Source organism: Protopterus annectens, chromosome 7.part0, assembly GCF_019279795.1.
Source record: "Protopterus annectens isolate FY-2018-M chromosome 7.part0, PAN1.0, whole genome shotgun sequence".
Classification (NCBI taxonomy): Eukaryota; Metazoa; Chordata; order Ceratodontiformes; family Protopteridae; genus Protopterus; species Protopterus annectens.
Window position 1 is genome coordinate 745,079,000 of NC_056739.1, and position 20,656 is coordinate 745,099,655.

A 20,656-nucleotide genomic window follows, 5' to 3' on the forward strand; every position below is an offset into this window, starting at 1 on the left:
CCATTTTTGGCAGTGATTGTGAAAGGTAAGTTGATAGATTTAGATTTGTTAGTTGTGAAAATGAGTAGTTTGGTGTTGTTGGGATTAAGGATTAGTTGTATCTGGGTAATCCAGTTTTCTACTGAGGTGAAGGTGTCTTGAGTAAGTTTTTGAAGGGTTGTGAGTGATGGTGCAGAGCAGATGCGAGTGGAGTCATCTGCATATTGTATGAGTGAGGCATTTTGGGGGGAGTTCTAGAGGCTGTTAGCGAAAATGGAAAAAAGTAATGGTCCACATATTGAACCCTGTGGGACTCCTATGGTTGTAGGTTGTAGTGGTGATAGTGCATTCTGCCACTGAACAGACTGCTGTCTGTCTGATAAGTAGCATTTAAACCATGCAATAGTGGAAGGGGCAAAGCATAGGGAGGACATGGAGTCCAGTAGCATGGTGTGTGACACCATATCAAATGCCCTGGATAAGTCAAGAAATATTGCTGATACAAAATTGTTGTTGTTTCTGTGATGGTTCACTATGTTTGTAAAGGTCAGAAGAGCGGTAGTAGTGCTATGGTGTTGTCGGAAGCCGTGTTGAGTGGGTGACAGTAGGTTGTTAGAGTTTAGGAATTGCACAATTTGGGAGTGTATACATCTTTCTAGTATTTTGTATAAGGGGGTTAGGATGGCTATTGATCGGTAGTTGGAGAACTTATAACAGTTTCCTCCTTTGTGAAGAGGGATGATGTTAGATACTTTCCATAGTTTAGGGATGTAGGCTTCCTGTATGGAGCGGTTTATTAGGATAGATACTGGGTATGAGCGGGAATCAGCTGCCATTTTTAGGAAGTCAGCAGGTAGGTTGTCTGCAGCAAGGGTGGTGGGTTTGAGTTTTTGTAGGAGTTTTTTAGTAGTACTGGTGGGGACAGGAGAGAGTGTGAAAGAGGAGATATTGTTAAGGGGCTTGATAGGTGGGTTTGGATGGTAGGTTTTGGGGATCTGAGAGGACAGTGATAGAATTGTTTGAGTGAAGTGTTGATTAAATTGGGATGCAATGTCTGTGGTGTTATTATTGGTGGTGGGAGTTGGGGTGGATGTTTTTCCAGGGTTGAGTAGGCAGTTGATGGAATTCCAGAATTTTTGTGGGTCTCTTGTGTGCTTGGTTTGGCTGGTGAGGAAATAGTTTTGTTTATTGAGTATGGTTTGTCTTTTTGCTTGGTTTCTTAGTTTTTGGTAGTTTTGTTTGGTTAGGTTGTTGTTGTTGTCTTTTTTCCAGGATCTCCATGCTCTATCTCTGGCTTTTAGTATAATAATAAATAACAAACAAAATGATCCCAAAACAGATCCCTGGGATACACCACTACAGGTCTCTTGGGGATGTGCCACTAATTATCATAGGATGGTGCCTGTCAATGAACCAGTTGGTTTACATAAGGATTTACAATGAGTTGAACCAGGTTGTTGACCATGCCAAATTTGGATACAGTGTCAAAAGCTTTAACCAAATTGAAGTAGGCTGTGTGCTCAGAGTTGCCCTAATTTAGCTCTTATGTGGCTGTTTTAAAAGAAATCAGCTGAGTTTAATATGTATGATCTACTTTTACTAAGCCTTATTGGTTAGGGTCAAGGGATTTATAGGTTCCGCATGTTGTTCCTTATGAGGTCCATGATGTATTTCAACACACTGCAGGTTATGCTTGTGTGTCTGAGAGTTGCCAGAGTCTGTAGTGGGAACCTCACTTGTAGAGGGGAACCACTACAGCTGTTCTCCAGGCTTCTGCTATGTATCTGTGCATAGGCTGTGGTTGCATAGTTCAAAGAGGAGGTCTGATAAGGGCACTTCACACTGACCAAGAAACAGCCTGGTATGTTATCTGGACCCATAGAGCTGTTGTTTTTTATTGTTTGTTTTGTTTTTGGACTTTGGGAACAGTTTTAATATTTGTTCATATATGACTACTAGGAAGGCATAGATCAGACATTTGATATTGGGATGTTTGAAGGTAACAGATGAGAGAAGTTGAAACCAAGTTTGTCTGCAAGGATGTTAACTATGTCCTCAGAGTTTGGACTGGTGACACCATTAGAGATAAACTTGAGGCAGTGCTTGTTTTTATTTCTGAGGTTCTTTATATACTTAAAGAATGTCTTGTGGTTATCCCATGCTGAGATATCAGTTTTTAGTTCACTGTTAGTGCTGCAGGATTTCATCTTGTTCCTGATTTCTTTAACTGTTCTGATGTTGATTATAACATGCTGAGATTTTGTTCTCTTCTTTAGGGCTATGAGCTTTTTCCTTATATTGTAGTTTGGGTATATGTTAGCAGTATTTGCTGTAGGATCAGAGTGGTGGTGGACTGTTGCTGAGTCATGCTGTAGTCAGCCACAAGGCTATTTTACCTTAGAGGGGTCACTGAAAAATGGTCGTGTTGGTCTTTGATGTGTACTGGAACTAGATCATAACTAAAACAGTGCAGTGATCTGATGTGCCCAATATTTAAGTGGGGTCCAGACAGTGTGAAGACAAGATCAGGATGGATTTCTGACTGCTTCCCAATCAACCATAGTTTAGCTTGACAGCCCTTGCAGGGGAGGAGTTAGGGAAGGTGACCTGTTTGCCTCTCCTGGGAGGTAGGGGTTGCATGCACTCCAGGACATGCTGGATGCTGCTGACTTCCTGGTGAAGACAGGAAAGCTCACTGCTTTTGCCTCTAGGGAATGGGGATGCAAGGATACCTGGAGGGAGCGCCCCCTGCGGAAGTGAGGAGACATCTCTGTTGTCATCTCATTGCACTCTCCTCCTCTACGCCTTGCTAAGTGCCTGCTGTAGGGATGATGGGGAAGCTAAAGAAGAAGACCTCAAACCACTCTATTGCTGTCTAAATTTCTTATGCTGTTACTTCCTGAATGTGCAATAGTCAGGAGTGAGTTACCACTCCATACATGTGCAATATGAACATCTGAATATATCATACTACAACTGATGAAGTGCAATATTCTAAGCAATCACAATGTGAAGTCATAGTCTTGCAGTACCTACTAGTATAATACTGTCTAATGTCTTCCTGTCCAATTGTGGTAATTTATTGTGGTGGTAATATTTAAATTATTACTGTAAGTGCTTTAATCTTATTGTCATTCAAACTACGTGCTCATTGTTATGTCTTGCATGGGGACCAAAGCAACGTAATTTCATTCAGCTTGCACTGCTGTGTATATCTGATAGACAGTAAAGTTTACTTTGACTAAATGATGGCCCATCCCTGGTGACGGGAACAAACAGGCAATTTGGCTGTGGAGGGGACAAGTAATTGAGAGAGAGAGTTGCGGGCTGTATGTGCCAAAAAAAATGTCTGTGCCAAAAAAAAATGTCTGTGATTTTAGTGAGGTAGGGTATTATTTGATCAAGAGAGTTTGCAACGACAAGGTGGAGGAAGCATTGGACACACATTTGTAGATGTGTAATTCTGCCAATTTGTGGAAAGAGTACATCTTCTAGAAAGATGGTTTGGTTTAATAGAGAGGATTTCTAATTCATTAATATATGCTGCAGTGTTGTCTTTGTCGTCGTCCGTAACAATTGGGTGTATCAGATCCAAATTTGGCCCTATAAGCCTGAGTTTTGGTTCCAAGGCTCAGGCTCTTCTTCTTTGCATAATGTACCGCCACCCTACCTGTCCTTCGGATCTCATTTGCCACTTTGCTAAAAAGACGTGGTCTCTAGGCTCAGCACTCATCATAGTGTTTTTTTTTTTTCTTTTTTTTTTTTTCAAAAGATAAGGATACTTTTTCTCTTATTCCAGTGAAGGTTGTTTTCTGTTTCAACGGGTAGCTTCTGCCTTCACTTTTTCATACCTTTCTATGATTTATATGCTGTTTTTCAGTAGTATATTCTCATAGTCGGTGGCTTCATGCCATTTTTGCTCCCTCTGGAATTATTCTGAGTCAGTAAAAAAAATTGATACATTTCTTTTTTTTTTATACATATTACCCAAGTGTACGTTTTGGGATAGTCAGTAGTTAGTGTGTAGTTGTTTTCTTGTGTGAAGTATTTTTGCTATTTTGTTCTTTTCTTAACAGGAAGTCCACTAAAAACTGCTTGGCATGTCAGATGCGTTTGTCTGGGGATGGCTGACTTGGAAGAGGCTTCCAAGCTGTGCTGTTACTTCAGGCCTTGTGTTCTTTTGGATTCTCAGTCCCACCTTATTTTAAAAGTCCTTAACCTTCTGTAGTGGGAGAACCAGACACTTCATTATATGGCTCCCCTAAACCAAAAAAAAAAAAACTTCAGGGAAACATAGGAGAGAAGACAAAGGGAAAAGAAAACAAAACATGAAGGTGATAAGAAATCATGAAAGAGGCTTCTGGTTCCTAAAGTAATTTCTGGTCTGTCTCCTAAGGTTTTATGTCCATTGGGCCCAACTCCTACACGTATAAACTGTACTGCAACTTTGTATCCTTTATAACTGTTAGCCATCCTGTAGCATGTTAGTCTACTGTCTCTTCCATTAATACTGTGATAACTTGTGTGTTTCCTAATGTATGGAGCTTTTCTCCCCAGGACTTCGCCGAAAACGGACACTAGTGGTCCAGCCGGACTATCCTAGTAAACAAATGTTAAAATAAATAAATAAACTGCCATTACTTTAACTCCAGGCTCTGATCTCGCTAGGGTCTGGTCCCAGTCCATTTCTGGTATTTTGGAACTAACTTTCTCCCTGGAGCCGTCCAATCCATGGATCCAGTCCTTGACCCTCCTGTTGGAGAGGCACAGTCATTGTAGCGCAAGACTGCCCTCTGTGATATACCATCTTTTAGATCAGTCTGGTCTTTGTGGAGCCTCACAGAAGCAGATGTGAATGAGGACCTTCCTAAAGACACAGATTCAGCTAGGGGTTCTTCCTAATCCCCCAGCCTGGAGGTTTTAAGACCCAAAGACCCATGCCTGCCACTCTGCTTTTGGTATTGCCTTCTCCAGTCCAACTTTCAGATCAGGTAGTGCTGCTGCATGCTACCCCTTTCCACGCCAATAGTCTGGATGTCTTTTGACTCAACAGTGTTTGCTTCATTAAGACTCTGACTACACTGGATCTCAGTGGTACTGAAGCTGAGAAGTCTGCTGAGTGCTGGGGTTGGCAGTTGACTCTTGAGACTGTCAGACCTGTTTCTACTTCTCGGAGCCTTGGCCATTGACTGGTCAGCTTCAGATATGAGCTGCACTACTTCATGGGAGGATTGTCTGTCAGGGTTTTTGGACCTGAGGAGATCTTTCCCAGGGCTGGCTTCTTCTGAGGCATCTGAAAAGATTCTACCTTCCATTTGAGACAGAGGGTGCCATGCTCTCACCTGGATCCACCCAGGACTATTGCTGCTTCAGGTGCTTCAATTCCCATTTATTCTGTATCCTTGGGGCAGTCGGATCCAACTGGCCTCGAGCAAGCGTAGCTTCTGGGCTCCCCTGATGCTTTTGGTTCCTCCCCAGACACTCCTGTTATGGAGGAACACAGAAGACATCAACACAATAGAAGGCATTTGGACTCCCTACAAGAGTCCCTCACAGAAGACACTGATTTCAGTGAGGGGGAAGGGACCCCAAGATCACCCTTGGAAGATGTCTCCTTCTATGATCGCCTCAAATTATGCAGACAAAAGGGAAGTTGGTCCACTGATGCCCCCTTACAAAGAGGAGTCAGTGTTCCTCAAGGTTTTTTGTCTGGCCCATCTACATCTTCAGTGGTTCCCCCGTGGATGATTTAGTTGATCTTGCATCCCAGTGGGCATGGAAGAAGCCAGATGTCATGGAACTGATAAACCATAAGCCAGATGAAGTTTGTTTCCCCCCAGGGTCAGGGCACACTGGAGTAAGGAGTCTCCATGTTGATGCTATTGTGGTGGAGGCAGTGGTAGCCACTAAGAAGGAACTGTCTGAGGAAAGTTCCTTCTTGAACATGGAGTCTTGAGCATTGGAAAGATTTGCACATTGAGAGTACGCTTTAGCGATGTTTGCTTTGTGTGTGCTGAACTACATGGCTTATCTGACTCATTTGCAGAAGGACTTGACTAAAGAGGTTTCCAAGTCTCTCTCTGGTGCTACAACTTTGGGGTCCACGAAATTGCAAGAGTTGCATTTGGCTACCATACAGTCAATTTCCAATGTGTCCACGTGCCTATTTTCTGATGCCACATATAGCACACTGACAGCAGCAGGTACTGGCTTTTCTGTCTACTGCTATGTCTGGATGCTTCTGTGTGACTTTTGGGAAAACTTCAAGAAGTCATTCTTGAATGCCCTTTTTGATGGATCCACTCTCTTTGGACCTCAGGTAAAGAATACTCTTTAACAGGAATGAGCAGTAGGGGAAAACATTTCTGCAATCGGAATCAATTTTTCTACATGTTAAGGTCTTTTTCATTTTACCAGGAAGGTGGAAAATACCTGCACTTATGTAAGTCCCACAGTTTTATCCCAAACAATCCTGGAGACAAGACCCCCCCCCCCCCAGGGCAGGGGGGAATGCCAGTGGGCATCACTCTGAAACAGAGATGGTCCACAACACCCGGAATTTCAAGGCTTATTCACCAACAAACCCTTTTATCGTCCCTGAATGTTTGCCCAGCAGTCGTACTGTGGAGGCAGTTGGGTGATGCTGGTCTCTGCACCAGCATGCCTGGGCAGCCATCTCTCAAGATTCATGGGTGCTGAGAGTCATAACCAGAGACTATTTTATCCCTTTTCTCTCTCTTTCTCAAGTTTAAGTTTAAAGTCCCTTCCAGATGTTCCACCCCCATAATGAAGGGCAGTAACTCTAGGGATCTCCAAGCTGGTAAACCAGCGAGTCATCTAGGAAGCCCCACCAGACCTCAGAGAATCCTGAATCTTCACAAGATTCTTTTTATTTCCAAGAAAAGAAAGGGGAACTCGGGCCAGTCTTGCACCTCAGTCAGCTGAATAACTTTGTGAAACAGACTTCATTCCAGATGGTCATGATGCAGTCCATATTGCTACTGTATTCAGGAGAATGACAGTGTTTAGACCAAAGGGACTTCAAGTACCAATGGATCTGCCACATGTGTAATCTGTCTTAAGGCACCACCGGGACTGTAACTGCCATGTACCCCAGGGCTTTTAGAATCTCTTTTGCTGTGGTTGTTGATAAGGGGGTTCAAGGACTGGAAGTAACTGGTCAAAGAATGAGAAATTTCTCCTGGGGGGGTGCTGTCATTGACAGGGTGTTCGGTCTGCAGTGTAAAAAGACTGTACCATGAAACAGTTTCAGAAAAAACTGTGATGATGAGAGGAAAATCCCAGTCTTTCCAGTAGAGGCATAGTGAGATGTAACAGCAGAATTTCCTGGGACAAGGCTTAAATTAGAAGGTTGTCCAGATATGGGAAAATTTAAATCCCCTGGGTATCACAAAAGGCAATAGCTGAAGCTAGGCACTTTGTGAAGACTGGGAGCTGTAGACAATACAAAAGGTAAAGTGGAAAACTGAGAATACAGTAAAAAAACTGAAATCTTAAGAATCTTCCTGCAGGCAGGGTGTGTAGGTATCCATCCTTCAGATCTAGGGAGACCAGGAAAGCCTGAGGAGGGATTAAGGGAAGTAAAGTCTGCAGAAAGCATCCTGAAAGAAGGAACTGCTAAAAAGGTGTAGACTTTTGACAAATCCATTATGGTTCTCAGTGATCCTCTTTTTTTCTGGACACCAAGAAAAGTCTTTATTAGAAGCCTTTTCCCTGGCCTTGGGGAAGAACTATTTCTATAGTCCCTTGAGACAGAAGGCCCTGAATCAAGGGGGTTAGATGAGAGTGATTTGCAGGAGGTAAGAAATTCCCTTTGAAGAGGGGTACTCTTTCCAAAGACATTCTGTAACCCATTTGTCTGTAGTAAACAGTCCCAAGCCAGAAAGGACAGATTGAGCCTTTTAGAGAAGGGGATCTGTGGACCAAGGTGGGATGGAGGAGGCAGAAAATAGACAGAAGTGCATTTTTCTGGGAACGTTTTTTCCCCCAGACTTAGACAATTAGCTTGGCCTTGACATCTTCAGGGAGGAACTGAAGGTAAACCTGTGAATAACCAAACCAGTGGTCACAACCTTGGAAGAAGTCTCTGCACAATCATAGCTGCATTTAATGGAGTGTCTGGCTGCTAAGTGGCATTACTCAGCAAAGACAAAGCCTAGGATTTGGGTTCAGATTCCTCAAAATCAACAAGAGTCATAACCAAGAACATACAATAGATACTTAGTAGTTTGTGTTTGTTTAGGGCCCTAAATGCCACAGTAGCTGAGGTACAGACATTTTGCCATACCAGTCTACAGCAATACTCTTATCAGATGGCAGTACATTGGATGCAGGGAGGAGTTTAGTGGGTTTATTTCTAGTGAGAGAGAGAACTGAGGGATCTGCTACAGGATTTTTACATAGGAGTTTAATCTCATTTGGGACCTTGTAGAACCAGTCTGGTTTCTTATGTGCTGGTGGCTGTGAGTCTGGATTAGTTGATGTGCTGACAAAAGCATCCAAGAAGGCTTCCAGGACAGGGGAACAACTGAAGGTTTTGGGGTCCCAACCTTTTCTGTACTTCTGTGACCTGATTAGTGTCCCACTCAAAGTTTTGCATCATCCCAGTGATTATTTCACCAGAGGAAATCTCTTCAAGTGGGGAATCTGATGACAAGATATCATTATTATCTGAAGCTAGTTGTCGTGGAGAACATACCTGAGAGGAATAAGCCAGTAAGTCCTCATCTGAGTTTAATTTCTCCTCATTATCTGAGAAGTATTCATGCTGTCTTTTCAAAAAAGCAGGGCAGCTGAAGAAGATACGATGGCATTGTATAAGCCCTGAGAATAATTCAGCCATTCCTTCTCATGGCACATCTGTGGAGGAAAAACATGTTTGGTCTTTTGTTTCTTCTCAACCCAAATGACTGCCTTAATAAAGTGTGATGGCGTAGAACCTTGGCTGACCTCAGTAATGGAGTCTGGGACCACTTCTCTAACTAGCATCTGAGGTGTATCCGCTGGTCCCTTGGAAATAATCACCCTGGGTTCCCTCTTGTCTACCCTAGCAACAGGAGAATCAATCTTATACTAGACATGCAAGCATGAAATGCCATACTGGCCTGTAATGGGGGTTATGTAGCAGATATCTCGAAAGAACTGTAGACATGCCACGGATTTCTGTTGGTTGTCTGTAAGGACGTCCAAGTTGGACTGGGTAGCCTAAGTCTTGGGTTTTAATTTTTTGAACAACTTGCTGCGTGCATGCGGGACATTAAAGGCTGAAGGTTTCACCATCTTCTTTTGAGACGTGGGGTCTCCAAATAGGTATTCAGGGAAGCCAGCCTGGTACTAAGAGTTTTAGGGATGAACAGTACACAAATATTACAGCTATGGTAATCGTGCTCAACCTCTAAGCAAAACAAACACTGAGAGCGGAGGTATTTGTAAAGGATTTGCCTTCCCCAGTAACAGTTCCCTCTCTTAGTTGACAAGAATAAATCTTGAGCAAAAAAGAAGTAAAAAAAAAAAAAAAGACATTTTCACAATCGGGCACTTATCTGAGCAAGTTTTGGCAGTGGTAGCAGCACAAAAACATAGAACTCAGACCATTAGTGAAGCTTCTGCATTCGGACTGGTAGCAAAATAGTCTTGAGGTTCTCATCCTCATACTCCTGTTTATGTGCCCCCATACCCACAGGCTGTGGTCATACAACAGATGTACGGTGTATCAAGAAGATTTTTGGCTTTGTTATACCGACCAGATGTCAGGTTATCCTCCGCAGGATAACGCACAAGTATTAGAATACTGCAAGAGTGATCTAAGGAAGGATATCTAGTATTATGTTAAGTAACTTTTGTTTTCATGATTAGCAGGTGTCATGCATATGATATGGTTTTGTAAATGGCTAGAAACATACATGAGGTCTTACTTATTAATTTTAGAAAAAGGTGTTTGAGGCAATTGTCCTGGTCAGTTGGTCTGATGGTGTTCATGTTTCAGATAAAGACAGGCAAGCCACCAAAAGCATTACTGCTGTTTACACTTCCATGCTTAAATGAGAGGTAAGCAGAGATGCCAAAAAAGGGGAAAGTGCTTTCACAGTTCTGGAACCAGATTACAGTGACAAAAAAAAGAAGTTATGTACTCACCATAACATTCCATGTGAGTTGTCCATTTCGCCTTCATTCTGTACTTGTAGGTTTGGAACCGATCCTCTGTTCCGACTTGGCCGATTACAAAAGCTCGAGGTCTCCAACCGGCTTGTGGCTTGCTACCTATCCCATGATGCTCTAGGGCATTCCCCAGATCTTGTTTGCTGGTATACTAATATATGTATATAAGAATTATTCATTATTTTATAAGCCAAGAAGAAGAGGGTCAAAAAATATCAGATGCCCAATAGTAACCTCTCGATCCTCCAAGAGCCAAAGTCTGGGGGTAGGAGGGTGGGACGTAAGAATGAAGGGGAGATGGGCAATCACATGGAACGTTATGGTGAGTACATAACTTCTTTATGTGAAGTTGTCCTATCTCGCCTTCATTCTGTACTTGTGGGACAGCGTCTCTAGCACCATCTTTCTTCCGTGGCTCATGGGAGAACATTCTTCAGAACAGTGGACCGAAAGGAGGCCCTGTCCCTGGAGGCGAAATCCACTTTGTAATGAGTGATAAAGGTATGAGGCCTTGCCCATGTTGCTGATGTGCAAATGGTATCAATTGGCAGTTTTGCATGAAGGACAAAAGAGGTCAAAATAGCCCTGGTAAAATGAGCTCTTACTTTGGAAGTTGTTTATTCACTGACTGATAGGTAAATGAGATGCAAACTGACAACCACCTGGATAGAGTGGTTTTTGCTACTGAAGCTCCTTTTTTGCAGTCTGAAAAGGATACAAACAATTGATCAGTCTTTATGAAGTCCTTCGTTCTGTGTAAATAGAAACGCAATTGTCTATGTACATCAAGTTGGTGTAACATGTATTCTGCCTTATTGCCATACTTGGGGAACAAAATGGTAAATCTATGCACTGATTCAAGTATGATTCTGAGCATACTTTCAGTAGAAATGATGGGTTTGTTCAAAGTGAAACTCTGTCATTGTGAAACAGCATGTGTGGAGGTTTGATGGATAATGCTTGTAATTCTGAAACCCTCCTAGCTGAACTGATTGCCACTAAGAAAATTGTTTTCCAGATTAAGAACTTCAAGTCACAGGATGATGCAGGTTCAAAGGGAGGAAGAATTATATGGGATAATACAAAATTTAGATTCCATGGAAATAGAGGTGGTCTAATGGGTGGTCTTAATAGGGTAGTACCTCTCAAGAAAGCTTTACAAAGTCTGTGGGACATAATGTTTGGTCCCCCTCCTCCAAAATGAAAATTAGAGATTGCTGCTAACTGTACTCGAATAGTAGCTGCAGCTGCTCCCTCATTAAAAAGTTTTGCTAAAAATTCCAGTAAAGAAGATATAGATGCAGAGAAAGGGTCAACATGATTTGTTAAAGCCCAGAAGGAAAATCTTTTCCATTTCCTGAGATATAATCTTATCATAGAAGCTTTGTGAGAAGAAATCAGGATATGTTGCACTGAGTTAGAAAGGTTAGGTAGTCTAGCTATGTTTGGAATTGGAGCAGCCAAGCTGTCAACTTGAGGGTCTGAAGAGATGGATGGAGCATTTCTGACAGATGGGTCAGAAGATCTGGCACTGGGTCCAGAATCCAAGGCTCCTCCTGAAGGTGAGGCTGCGAGAACGGGAAACAAATTTGACGGGGCCAGAAAGGGGCTATACAAGTATTAAGGTCCTTCCTAATGTGCTGGCTTTCTGAAGAACTTTGGGCTTCAGTGGAAAAGGAGGGAAGGCATAGAGGATACTCCGATGGCCAATCGTGTACAAGTGCATCCCTTGGGGATTCCCCTGGTAGGGGGATTAGGGCAAGGTAGCTGCTGCATTTGGAGTACACGGACATAGTAAAAAGATTGCAGCAAGGCTGGCCCCATTTTTGGAAAATCATTTCTACTGTGTCCTCTTTCAGGGACCACTCGTGAGGCATTAGTATTGCTCTGCTGAGTTTGTATGCTATTACGCTGGATTTCCCCTGGGATATGCATTGCTACCAGAAAGCGTTGGGAGGAGGTTGCTCACAGCCATACTGTCAGGCCATCTCGACAAAGGGGGTAAGATCTGGTTCCTTCTTGTTTATGTACCATACCACTGACAATATTGTCTGTTTGGATTGCAATCCTTCCTAGTGGAAGAGCATCTTGGAATGCCTGCAATGCAAGAAGCACCACTCTCATCTCTAGGTCATTGATGTGCAAGTGGGCCTTATGATCCTGCCAAGTGTCTTAGACTGTTCTCCCCTGATAATGCCCCCCCCCCCCCAATCTGGGAAGCATTTGTGGTCACTGTGGCAAACGATTGTGGAAGAACAAAAGATTGACTTAAAGTCACTTGGTGGGAATGAAGCCACCATCGAAGGTCCCTTTTGCAAGATGCTGTTAACATAATTTGATGTGACATTGGGAGTTCCTATATGGACCATTGAGTGAACAGCAGCCACTGTAGAATTCTCATGTCCAGCCGCTCTAAGGGAATTACATTTATTGCTGCTGCCATGGTGCCTAGCACTTTTAGAACTGTCCTTGCTTGAGTCTTCCTTTTGAAAAGAAGGTCTAGAACCTGTGCTCAAAGGGCTTGTGCACTCTCTGGTGGACGCTTTACCATCATTGTTTTCATGTCTAAATCTGCACCTGTAAAAACAATATGTTGAGATGGCAATAAGGCAGATTTTTCTTAGTTTACTGTGATCCCAAATGTCTAAGGTGAGCTGTAATTACTGCCATACATTTGGTGAACACTCTGGGGGCTGTAGAGAGACCAAAGGGCAGAGCTCGAAACTGGTAGTGACTGGCTTCGAGCCGAAAACGCAGATGACTCCTGGATGGCCTGTCCATTTTTATGTGGTAGTACTCCTCCTGAAGGTCTATAGAGCACATCCAGTTGTCTTTTCTCAGAAAGGGAAGTATCGCCTGCACTGTAACCATCCAGAACTTTGTCTTTTTTACAGATTTGTTTAGTCTGGTGAGATCCAGTATGGGTCTCCAGTCCCCTGTTCTCTTCAGAGCTAAAAAGAACCTCGAGTAAGTCCCGGATCCTGTCTAGTCTGCGGGGACTGGTTGAATGACTCTTTTTTTTCTAGCAACTTCTGTATTTCTAGGGTTGCTTGTTTCCTAAGACTTGATGGAACATCCGGAATGTTTTTTATGCATGGGGCAGGAATAGAAAAGGGTATGGAGTAACCTCTGGATATGATGCTTTCTACTCACTTGTTTTTTTTAGCCAGGCGCTTGAACTATTCCGGGCTCCACAAAGTGTACTCTTCACTTTTTCCCTTAGAACTGCTCTAAATCTCAAATTAAGCACTCTATTCTCATTCTAAAGCCCTGTGCTTGCTCATATAAGTAATATCATAGGTAAACACAAACTAAAGCACTACATCCTCTTATACTCCTTCAAGCACTTGCTCCCTATTGGTTCTTTCTGATCAGTCAATAAGTAGTTCTCTATATTATTCAGGCATGTCCAAAGATCAGTTTTGAGTTTACTCTCCAGTCCAGCTGGTGAATCTGGGAATCTTGAGGCAATGTTACAACTGCCTTATGTATACAGACCACCCTCTCCTCCTCCCAACAAGCTCAAATATATGTGAGAGATGCAGCTATATGGCCAAACTGGAGGCTAAGCTCTCTCAACCCAGTACTGGCACAGCCTGTCAGGAGGAGAAGGTAACCACACACACCACAAATCCAGTCTCACATAGACCTATCGCATCAGCAAACCAAACACATAAATGCACAAAAACATAGTCGGACGCTCTAAATAAAAATCTGCCTAAGCAGCAGAGACCTCCAAAGCAGACATCCAAGCAACACCTACCACGAAACAATATCCACATAGCACATAGCTCACAAAGTCGGTGTGCCACACAGTCACAGCCCTTAAGGCTAAACAACACACCTAATACACTTGTAATAGGTGACTCTATTGTCAGACACACTGACGTCCCACTCACCAGGCTGAACAAGGAGAAAGTCACTGTAAGCTGCCTGTCGGGTGCCAGAATCCGCCACATAACACAAGCACTCGGGTCACTCCAAAGCAAGTACAAGTATGACTCCGTCATTGTCCATGCTGGTGTGAATGATCTGAGACGTACCTCCCTGGACTACATGAAAAAAGACGTACAGGAGCTCTTTGATCATGTAGCCCAGGCCGGTATGACCCTGACCTTGAGTAGCATCTTACCCTCACCAAGAATGATGCCACAGTATAAAGACAAAATGATCAATTTTAACAATTGGTTAAAGTATTGGTGTCATTCAAAGGAGATCCAGTGTCTGTCAGCCTGGGATGACATGCTCGACAAGCCACGTTGCTTCGCTAGGGACGGCTTGCACCTGTCACCCCTGGGTTTTCGAATACTGGCTAAGCCTCTTGCCTCCCCCATAGTGTCTTAGGCAAGGCTCAAAAGACAAACCCACCCCCATAGACAACACAAAGAAAAAAAACTAAGGGTAATGCTGCTCAACGCCAGAAGTCTAAACCTCAAGATGCATACACTCGAGACTCTCCTCAGTATGGAGAATATCGATATCTGTGCAGTAGCAGAAACTTGGTTTAAGGCTCCCGAGAGCACCCCAGCACTACCAGGCTATACTTCATACCATGCTTTCCGGCCCCAAAACTCGGACCGAACCACAAAAGTAGGGGGAGTATCCATATTTATCAAAGATACCCACACCTCCAGGCTAGTGGCACTGCACGAAGCTTCGGAGACCATCCATGTGCAACTAACAGTGGGCAAAGCTGCCTTTCAGTTTGTAGCCTGCTACAGATCACCCTCCCAAACACAGGAACCTCACTCGGCTTTCCTGAGAACACTGGAGAATATGAAGGTCTCTCCAAACACTATTACATTGGGTGACTTCAACTACCCAAACATCGATTGGGAAAACTACTCAAGCCCAAACACCCTCGCCCAACGGTTCATAGAATTTATAAACTCAAATGCTATGGGACAACTGGTCACCACTCCCACAAGAGGGGAAAACATACTGGATCTGGTCATCACCAACATGGGGTCTCTATGTTCCACACCAGAGGTATACCCCTCATTGGTAAGATCAGACCATAAACAAATCTCACTGGACATCCATATTCCGTCCCCACCCCTAGCCAAGGAAACCACGGTGAAGACCTTCTCAAAAGCAAACTTCACACTTCTCAAAACTGAGGTGGAATCCTTCAAAGCCCCCGGGCCAGTGGACAATACGGCCCAAAATGCAGAATCCTTTACAAAAGCATTCTGTGGACACCTACAGGAATGCATGGAGCATGCTATCCCAAATAAAACCAAGACTCACTCCTCCAAAGGCAGGAGACCTGTCTGGTGGACCCCGGCCATAAATAAGCTATACAACAGAAGGAGAAAGCTACTACATGATAGAGCAAAATCCCAAAAAGGGAAGGCGTCACTGATCAGTACTAGCAAGAAACTACGATTCCTCATAAAATCTTCTAAGGCCAGCTTTGAAAGAAAAATTGCACAAGACAATAAAGATAATCACAAGGCCTTCTTTAGTTATGTCAGAAACCTGGGAGGCAACTCCCAGATATGCTCTGAGTTGGTGCAAAATGACAAAAAATTCACTGAACCCACAGACATTGCCAACATCCTGGCAGAAACGTTCAGTGCAAACCCCCCCCCTTCCCCTCAAAAGAGCAAATGTCTATGCCAACAGAGTGTAGCCTTCCTGAGATCACAGATGCACAGGTGAGAGCTGCCCTCTTCAAAGCTAAAAACACAGCATCAATGGGACCAGACGGTGTCCCGGGCTGCGTCTTACACGAGCTCCAAGAAGAACTAAACCCTCATATAAAGTCCACTGTTCAATCTCAGCCTTACTACAGGATATGTTCCCAAGGAATGGCGTACAGCAACAGTGGTCCCACTCCACAAAGGTGGTGCCACAACAGACCCCGGAAACTATCACCCTATAAGCCTGACTAGCCTGATCTGCAAAGCTATGGAACGTATCATCATGGAAATCATAAACAAAGACATTGGGAACCTCCAGACGCTGGATCCCACCCAATTTGGCTTCATTAAGGGCAGATCTTGCCTCTTGAACCTGGTTGACTTCTTTGAAACAGTTACCAAAGCCATAGATGAAGGGAAGGTAGTCCACACAGCCTACCTGGACCTCGCAAATGCCTTTGACACAATAACCCCACTCGGGCATCATAAATAAGCTCACCAGCTTAAATATCAACCCTTATGTCACAAGATGGGTTGCAAACTGGCTGAGGAATAGAACCCACATGGTCAGAATAGCAGGTGGCATGTCAGACTCTAAACCAGTTACAAGTGGTGTCCCACAAGGCTCAGTCCTGGGACCTCTCCTGTTCGGTATATATTTCTCCGAGGTACAGGCTAACACGGGTGGACTATGGCTGAACAAGTTCGCAGATGACTGCAAACTGGGTGCTATAATCGACTCTCCGACTGACACAAGCATCCTCCAAAAGGGTCTCACAGAGATGGATAACTGGTGCCAGAGCTATGGCCTAAAGCTAAATGCCAAAAAGTGCATAGTCATCCCCTTTGGAAAAAGCAAAGTGCCCACAAATTACCACATAGGTGGTAATCCATTAAGTACGGAAGAAGTAATTAGGGACTTGGGGACCCAAGTAGATAGCAATCTCTCCTTTGACAATCACGTTGCCAAAGTGGTTAGAAAGACCTTCTATATAGCCCACCTTATCATGAAAGGGTTTGCATCTAGATCAAGAGAGGTCATTGTGCCCATCTACTCATCACTTATCAGGCCCATAATTGAGTGCAATGCCCCGTTTGGGATGTACCTTACCCAACACCTTCAGCAACTGGAAAGACCCCAAAAGTATCTCACAAAGAGGATCAAGGGGCTCAAACAGATGCCCTATGCAGTTCGGCTAAAGAAACTCCAGCTCTACTCAGTTGCGTACCGCCTACTCAGAGGCGATCTGTGTCTGACGTATAAAGCCATGTCCAACCCAGAATTAATGGACATGCTTCACCTCAGGAAATCTAAATCCCTTAGAGCTACACGCTCCAGGGACCTGACCCTCAGCACAGAAATAAATAGGACATGCTGGAGGGACAGATTCTTATCCCAGAGGCTCCCCTCACTTTGGAACAAAAATCTCAATCCATGTCAGGCAGAGCCCCTCACTGACCCTCTTCAAGAGAAATCTTGATGAATGGATGGGAGATCGTAAGTTTACCCCTGGGATCTCTTCTGTGTCGCTGCTTGACAGAGGTACAGTAAACAAACCTTAAAAGGGCTACCTTCTGTGACCTACTATACAGAGGCACAGTCAACTAATGTAAAAGGGTGGTGAAAGCCAAACATACTGTGGCTAGGCTTATAAATGCCCTAGGGCAGATAGCCTAGTATCAACCTATGAGCCTATAAGATAATCGACCCCCGACTGCCTCCAGCGAGGGACAAATGGGGCTGCCTTTTAGTAGCACTGAAAGGGCTTACCAAAGAAGGATGATGTGTCACCCTGGTTCTGCGGACCCGCTCTGCCGCGTGGCCGGCATCTTCCATTATTGCTTCCCCTCTGCCCCTGGGGGAAGGCTCACCACGTGTCTTGAAACACTCTTTGAGATTTTCAGAACCACATTTTCCCTCCCTTTTGACCTTTAGGATAAGGTCTAGAAGGTGTGGAAAAACAGCTTCTGACGGCAGAGAGAGTTTTACCTTCCTGTTCACACCTGGTTAGTGTGTCTTTGACTTTAGGCTCGAACAAGGATGAGCCGTCAAAGGGGGCAATAACAAAGGATGACTTGAGGGGTTCCACAAAGTTACACAAGCGCATCCTGGAATGTCTCCTAAGGGCAATTTCTGAACCCGCTGACCTACTCGCTCCATTGGCTGCGTAAGAAACGAGCCTCATGGATGAGTTAACTACTGAATTTAAGGTGGAGAGGTGGGAGGACACTTTGTCTGATACTCCTACAGCTATTGAATCCTGGAGAGCATCTCCAAGCTCCTTCAGGAGATCTATCTGTAACCTGGTGAAATGTGTAAGATAATTCAGGGACCTGAGTGTAAAAGTCACTGAAGAAAACATGTGCTTTTCATATCTGTCCATCGTACGTGACTCTCTGTTTGGGAGATGGAGAAGTGGATGTCTCTGACAACTCCTTGGTGGCCGCTGCCACCACCATAGCATCTACTGGGACATCTTTTGTAAAGAATGTTTTGTCTTCAGGCGATGTAATAAATTTATTTGGCCTCTGGGGGACAGGTTCCACTGAGTCTGGATACTCCTACGCATTCTGACAAACTAAATCCATTAAGTTCATTCAAAGGGGGAGACACCCAAATGTTGGAAGGGTGAGACACAAAAGCCTTCAGGTAGACAGACTCCTCGTCAGAAGGGGTGATGGGCTTAGAGCCGCCTCTCTGCTTAAGGATTTCTAGGATGTCTGCAAAGGAGACATCCTCAGAGGGTGACCGTGGGGACCCATCTGAGTCATCAAAGTCTGTGTCAGATGTGACCACCTCCTCTGGGGAGTCCAAATGCTTCCTCTTACATAATCTGTTGTGAGGGACCTCTTAAGAATGGGATTCTGGAGAGATTTCCGAAGAGGAGGGTTCACCCACCGGGGCATCCTGAGGCCTTGGATCTCCACGTCTGTGTGGAATTCATTGTGCTGAGACAGACACCGGTGCCTTTGGGGGAGGAATGACTGGATCTCAGAGTGGGGCCACCCGTGGTGGCAGCAGTCTCTTCATCACCTCGAAAGCCCCCCACCCATGATACAAGGAAGCCTCCAGTTCCGAAGAACTGGAAGGCTTCCCCAGTACCAAGGGGGTTGGGTCCGAGGCTGATGTAGGAGACGAACTGACATGTGCTGAGGTGCATGTTTGAATCCAAACAAAACTCGATCCGACTGTCCTCTCCAGACCCAACTGGAGAATGTCTGCTCCTAGACTCCTCAGACGGCACCGAGTAAGTCGGAGCGGTCAGGGCCGTAGAACCTGGAGCAGGTTGTGGCTCCAACGGTTTCACTATCAGCTCCACGTCAGGTCGGAGGAGGAATCAATGATGGAAAGGTCAGGTCTAGTCTGTTCTGAAGCCCTCTGAGTCGGTTCTGACAAAAGTTTGGCTAGCGCCAGTGTCCTCAATAGTCTCTGCACCACGCAATCTACATCCTAGTCAGAAAGGCTTCTGGAGAAGCGAGAGGAAGGAGCTGGAGATCCTATAGTCTTCAAAATAGGAGACGTTAATGTTGGAGATACCAGCTGCAGCTCCGGGAACCAGCTCTGCGTTTAGAACACCGACGGTTCTGATGTAGATGGAGCTGAGGTGGAAGGTCTTTCGGACCAGACAGAATCTGGGTCTGTTGAAGACATCTTCATAGGTTCATAGGTTAGTACTAAGCTAACTGCCCTTGCGAGCCATTTTAAGCCTAGCCAATTATCCCTTGTAAGACTCAAACCCTGCACCTTGTGTTTGTAAGGCAAACACCTTAACCATTAGGCCACCCTCCCAACAACTTTCTTGATGGCTCTGATTGCTCTGAAGATATAGAGGATGATCTTTTCGAAGTTTTGTCCAATTTCTGAGGGGGAGAAATCTTTTTGAAGGACTTTGACCCTGTTCTAAAGCCTCTGGAAAAGAAGATTTCAGTAATCCCTTTAAAATGAACTTGTTCTTTCTCTCATGAAGAACTCTTGAGCTAAAGGAATGGCAAGTTTAGCATGATTCCTGCAAGTGTAGTGGCCCCAGGCAGTATGCACACTCAGTATGTCCATCTGTAATTGACATTTTTTGAGTACACTTAAGGCGCTTTTTAAACCCCAAGGGTTTTGCATTTCTTGTTTGCGTAGACATGGTATTAAGAAACTAACAAAAACCAACAGCACAACTACAGTAACAAGGAATATGAAAGAAAAAAAGCCCTCTAACTAAAACGGGCTCAGCAGCGCTCTCAACTGAAAATGAGCTAGCTCAGAAAAACAATTTTTTTTTTTGATAAGAAAAAAAAAAGCACACTTCTAAATATTAATATAGATGTATCACAAGTTATGTAGACACACACACAATCCAACTCCACGCTGAAAACGTCAACTTGACAGGAAAAAATATTTAAACTGCTAACACACTGCAATAATATAGGGTTAGAATAAAACTATCTTGTAAACTAACTATTCTTAGTGATCAAAAACTAACTGTTCAACAAATGAGATAGGGTAAACTGTTTAGGCCTAAATAAAATAATGGCCATTATAACAACACCACACTCATGAACATAGAAAGGCAAAACACTTTCTAAATAAGCATAAGCTAAAAAACTATCTAATTAGAAAAGAGGTAAATATGTAAATAATTAAAGAATTATATGAAAAGTAAAATTCACTTAGCCAGAGCTTGAGCGTCTGTTTCAGCGGCAAATGAGATCTGGGGAATGACCTAGAGCATCATGGGATAGGGGATAAGCCACAAGCTAGTTGGAGACCTCGAGCTTTTGTAATAGGCCAAATCGAAATCGAGAATCGGTTCCGAACCCACAAGTACAGAATGAAGGCAAGATAGGACAACTTCACATTATGT

General features: G+C 44.0%; 1 protein-coding gene across 1 annotated transcript in view; it reads left to right on the forward strand.

The window, feature by feature from the left end:
* STAG3 (stromal antigen 3) overlaps window positions 1-20,656 on the forward strand; it is a 4,836,058-nt gene that overhangs the window by 4,603,613 nt on the left and 211,789 nt on the right. The gene's annotated exons all lie outside the window — the stretch shown is intronic.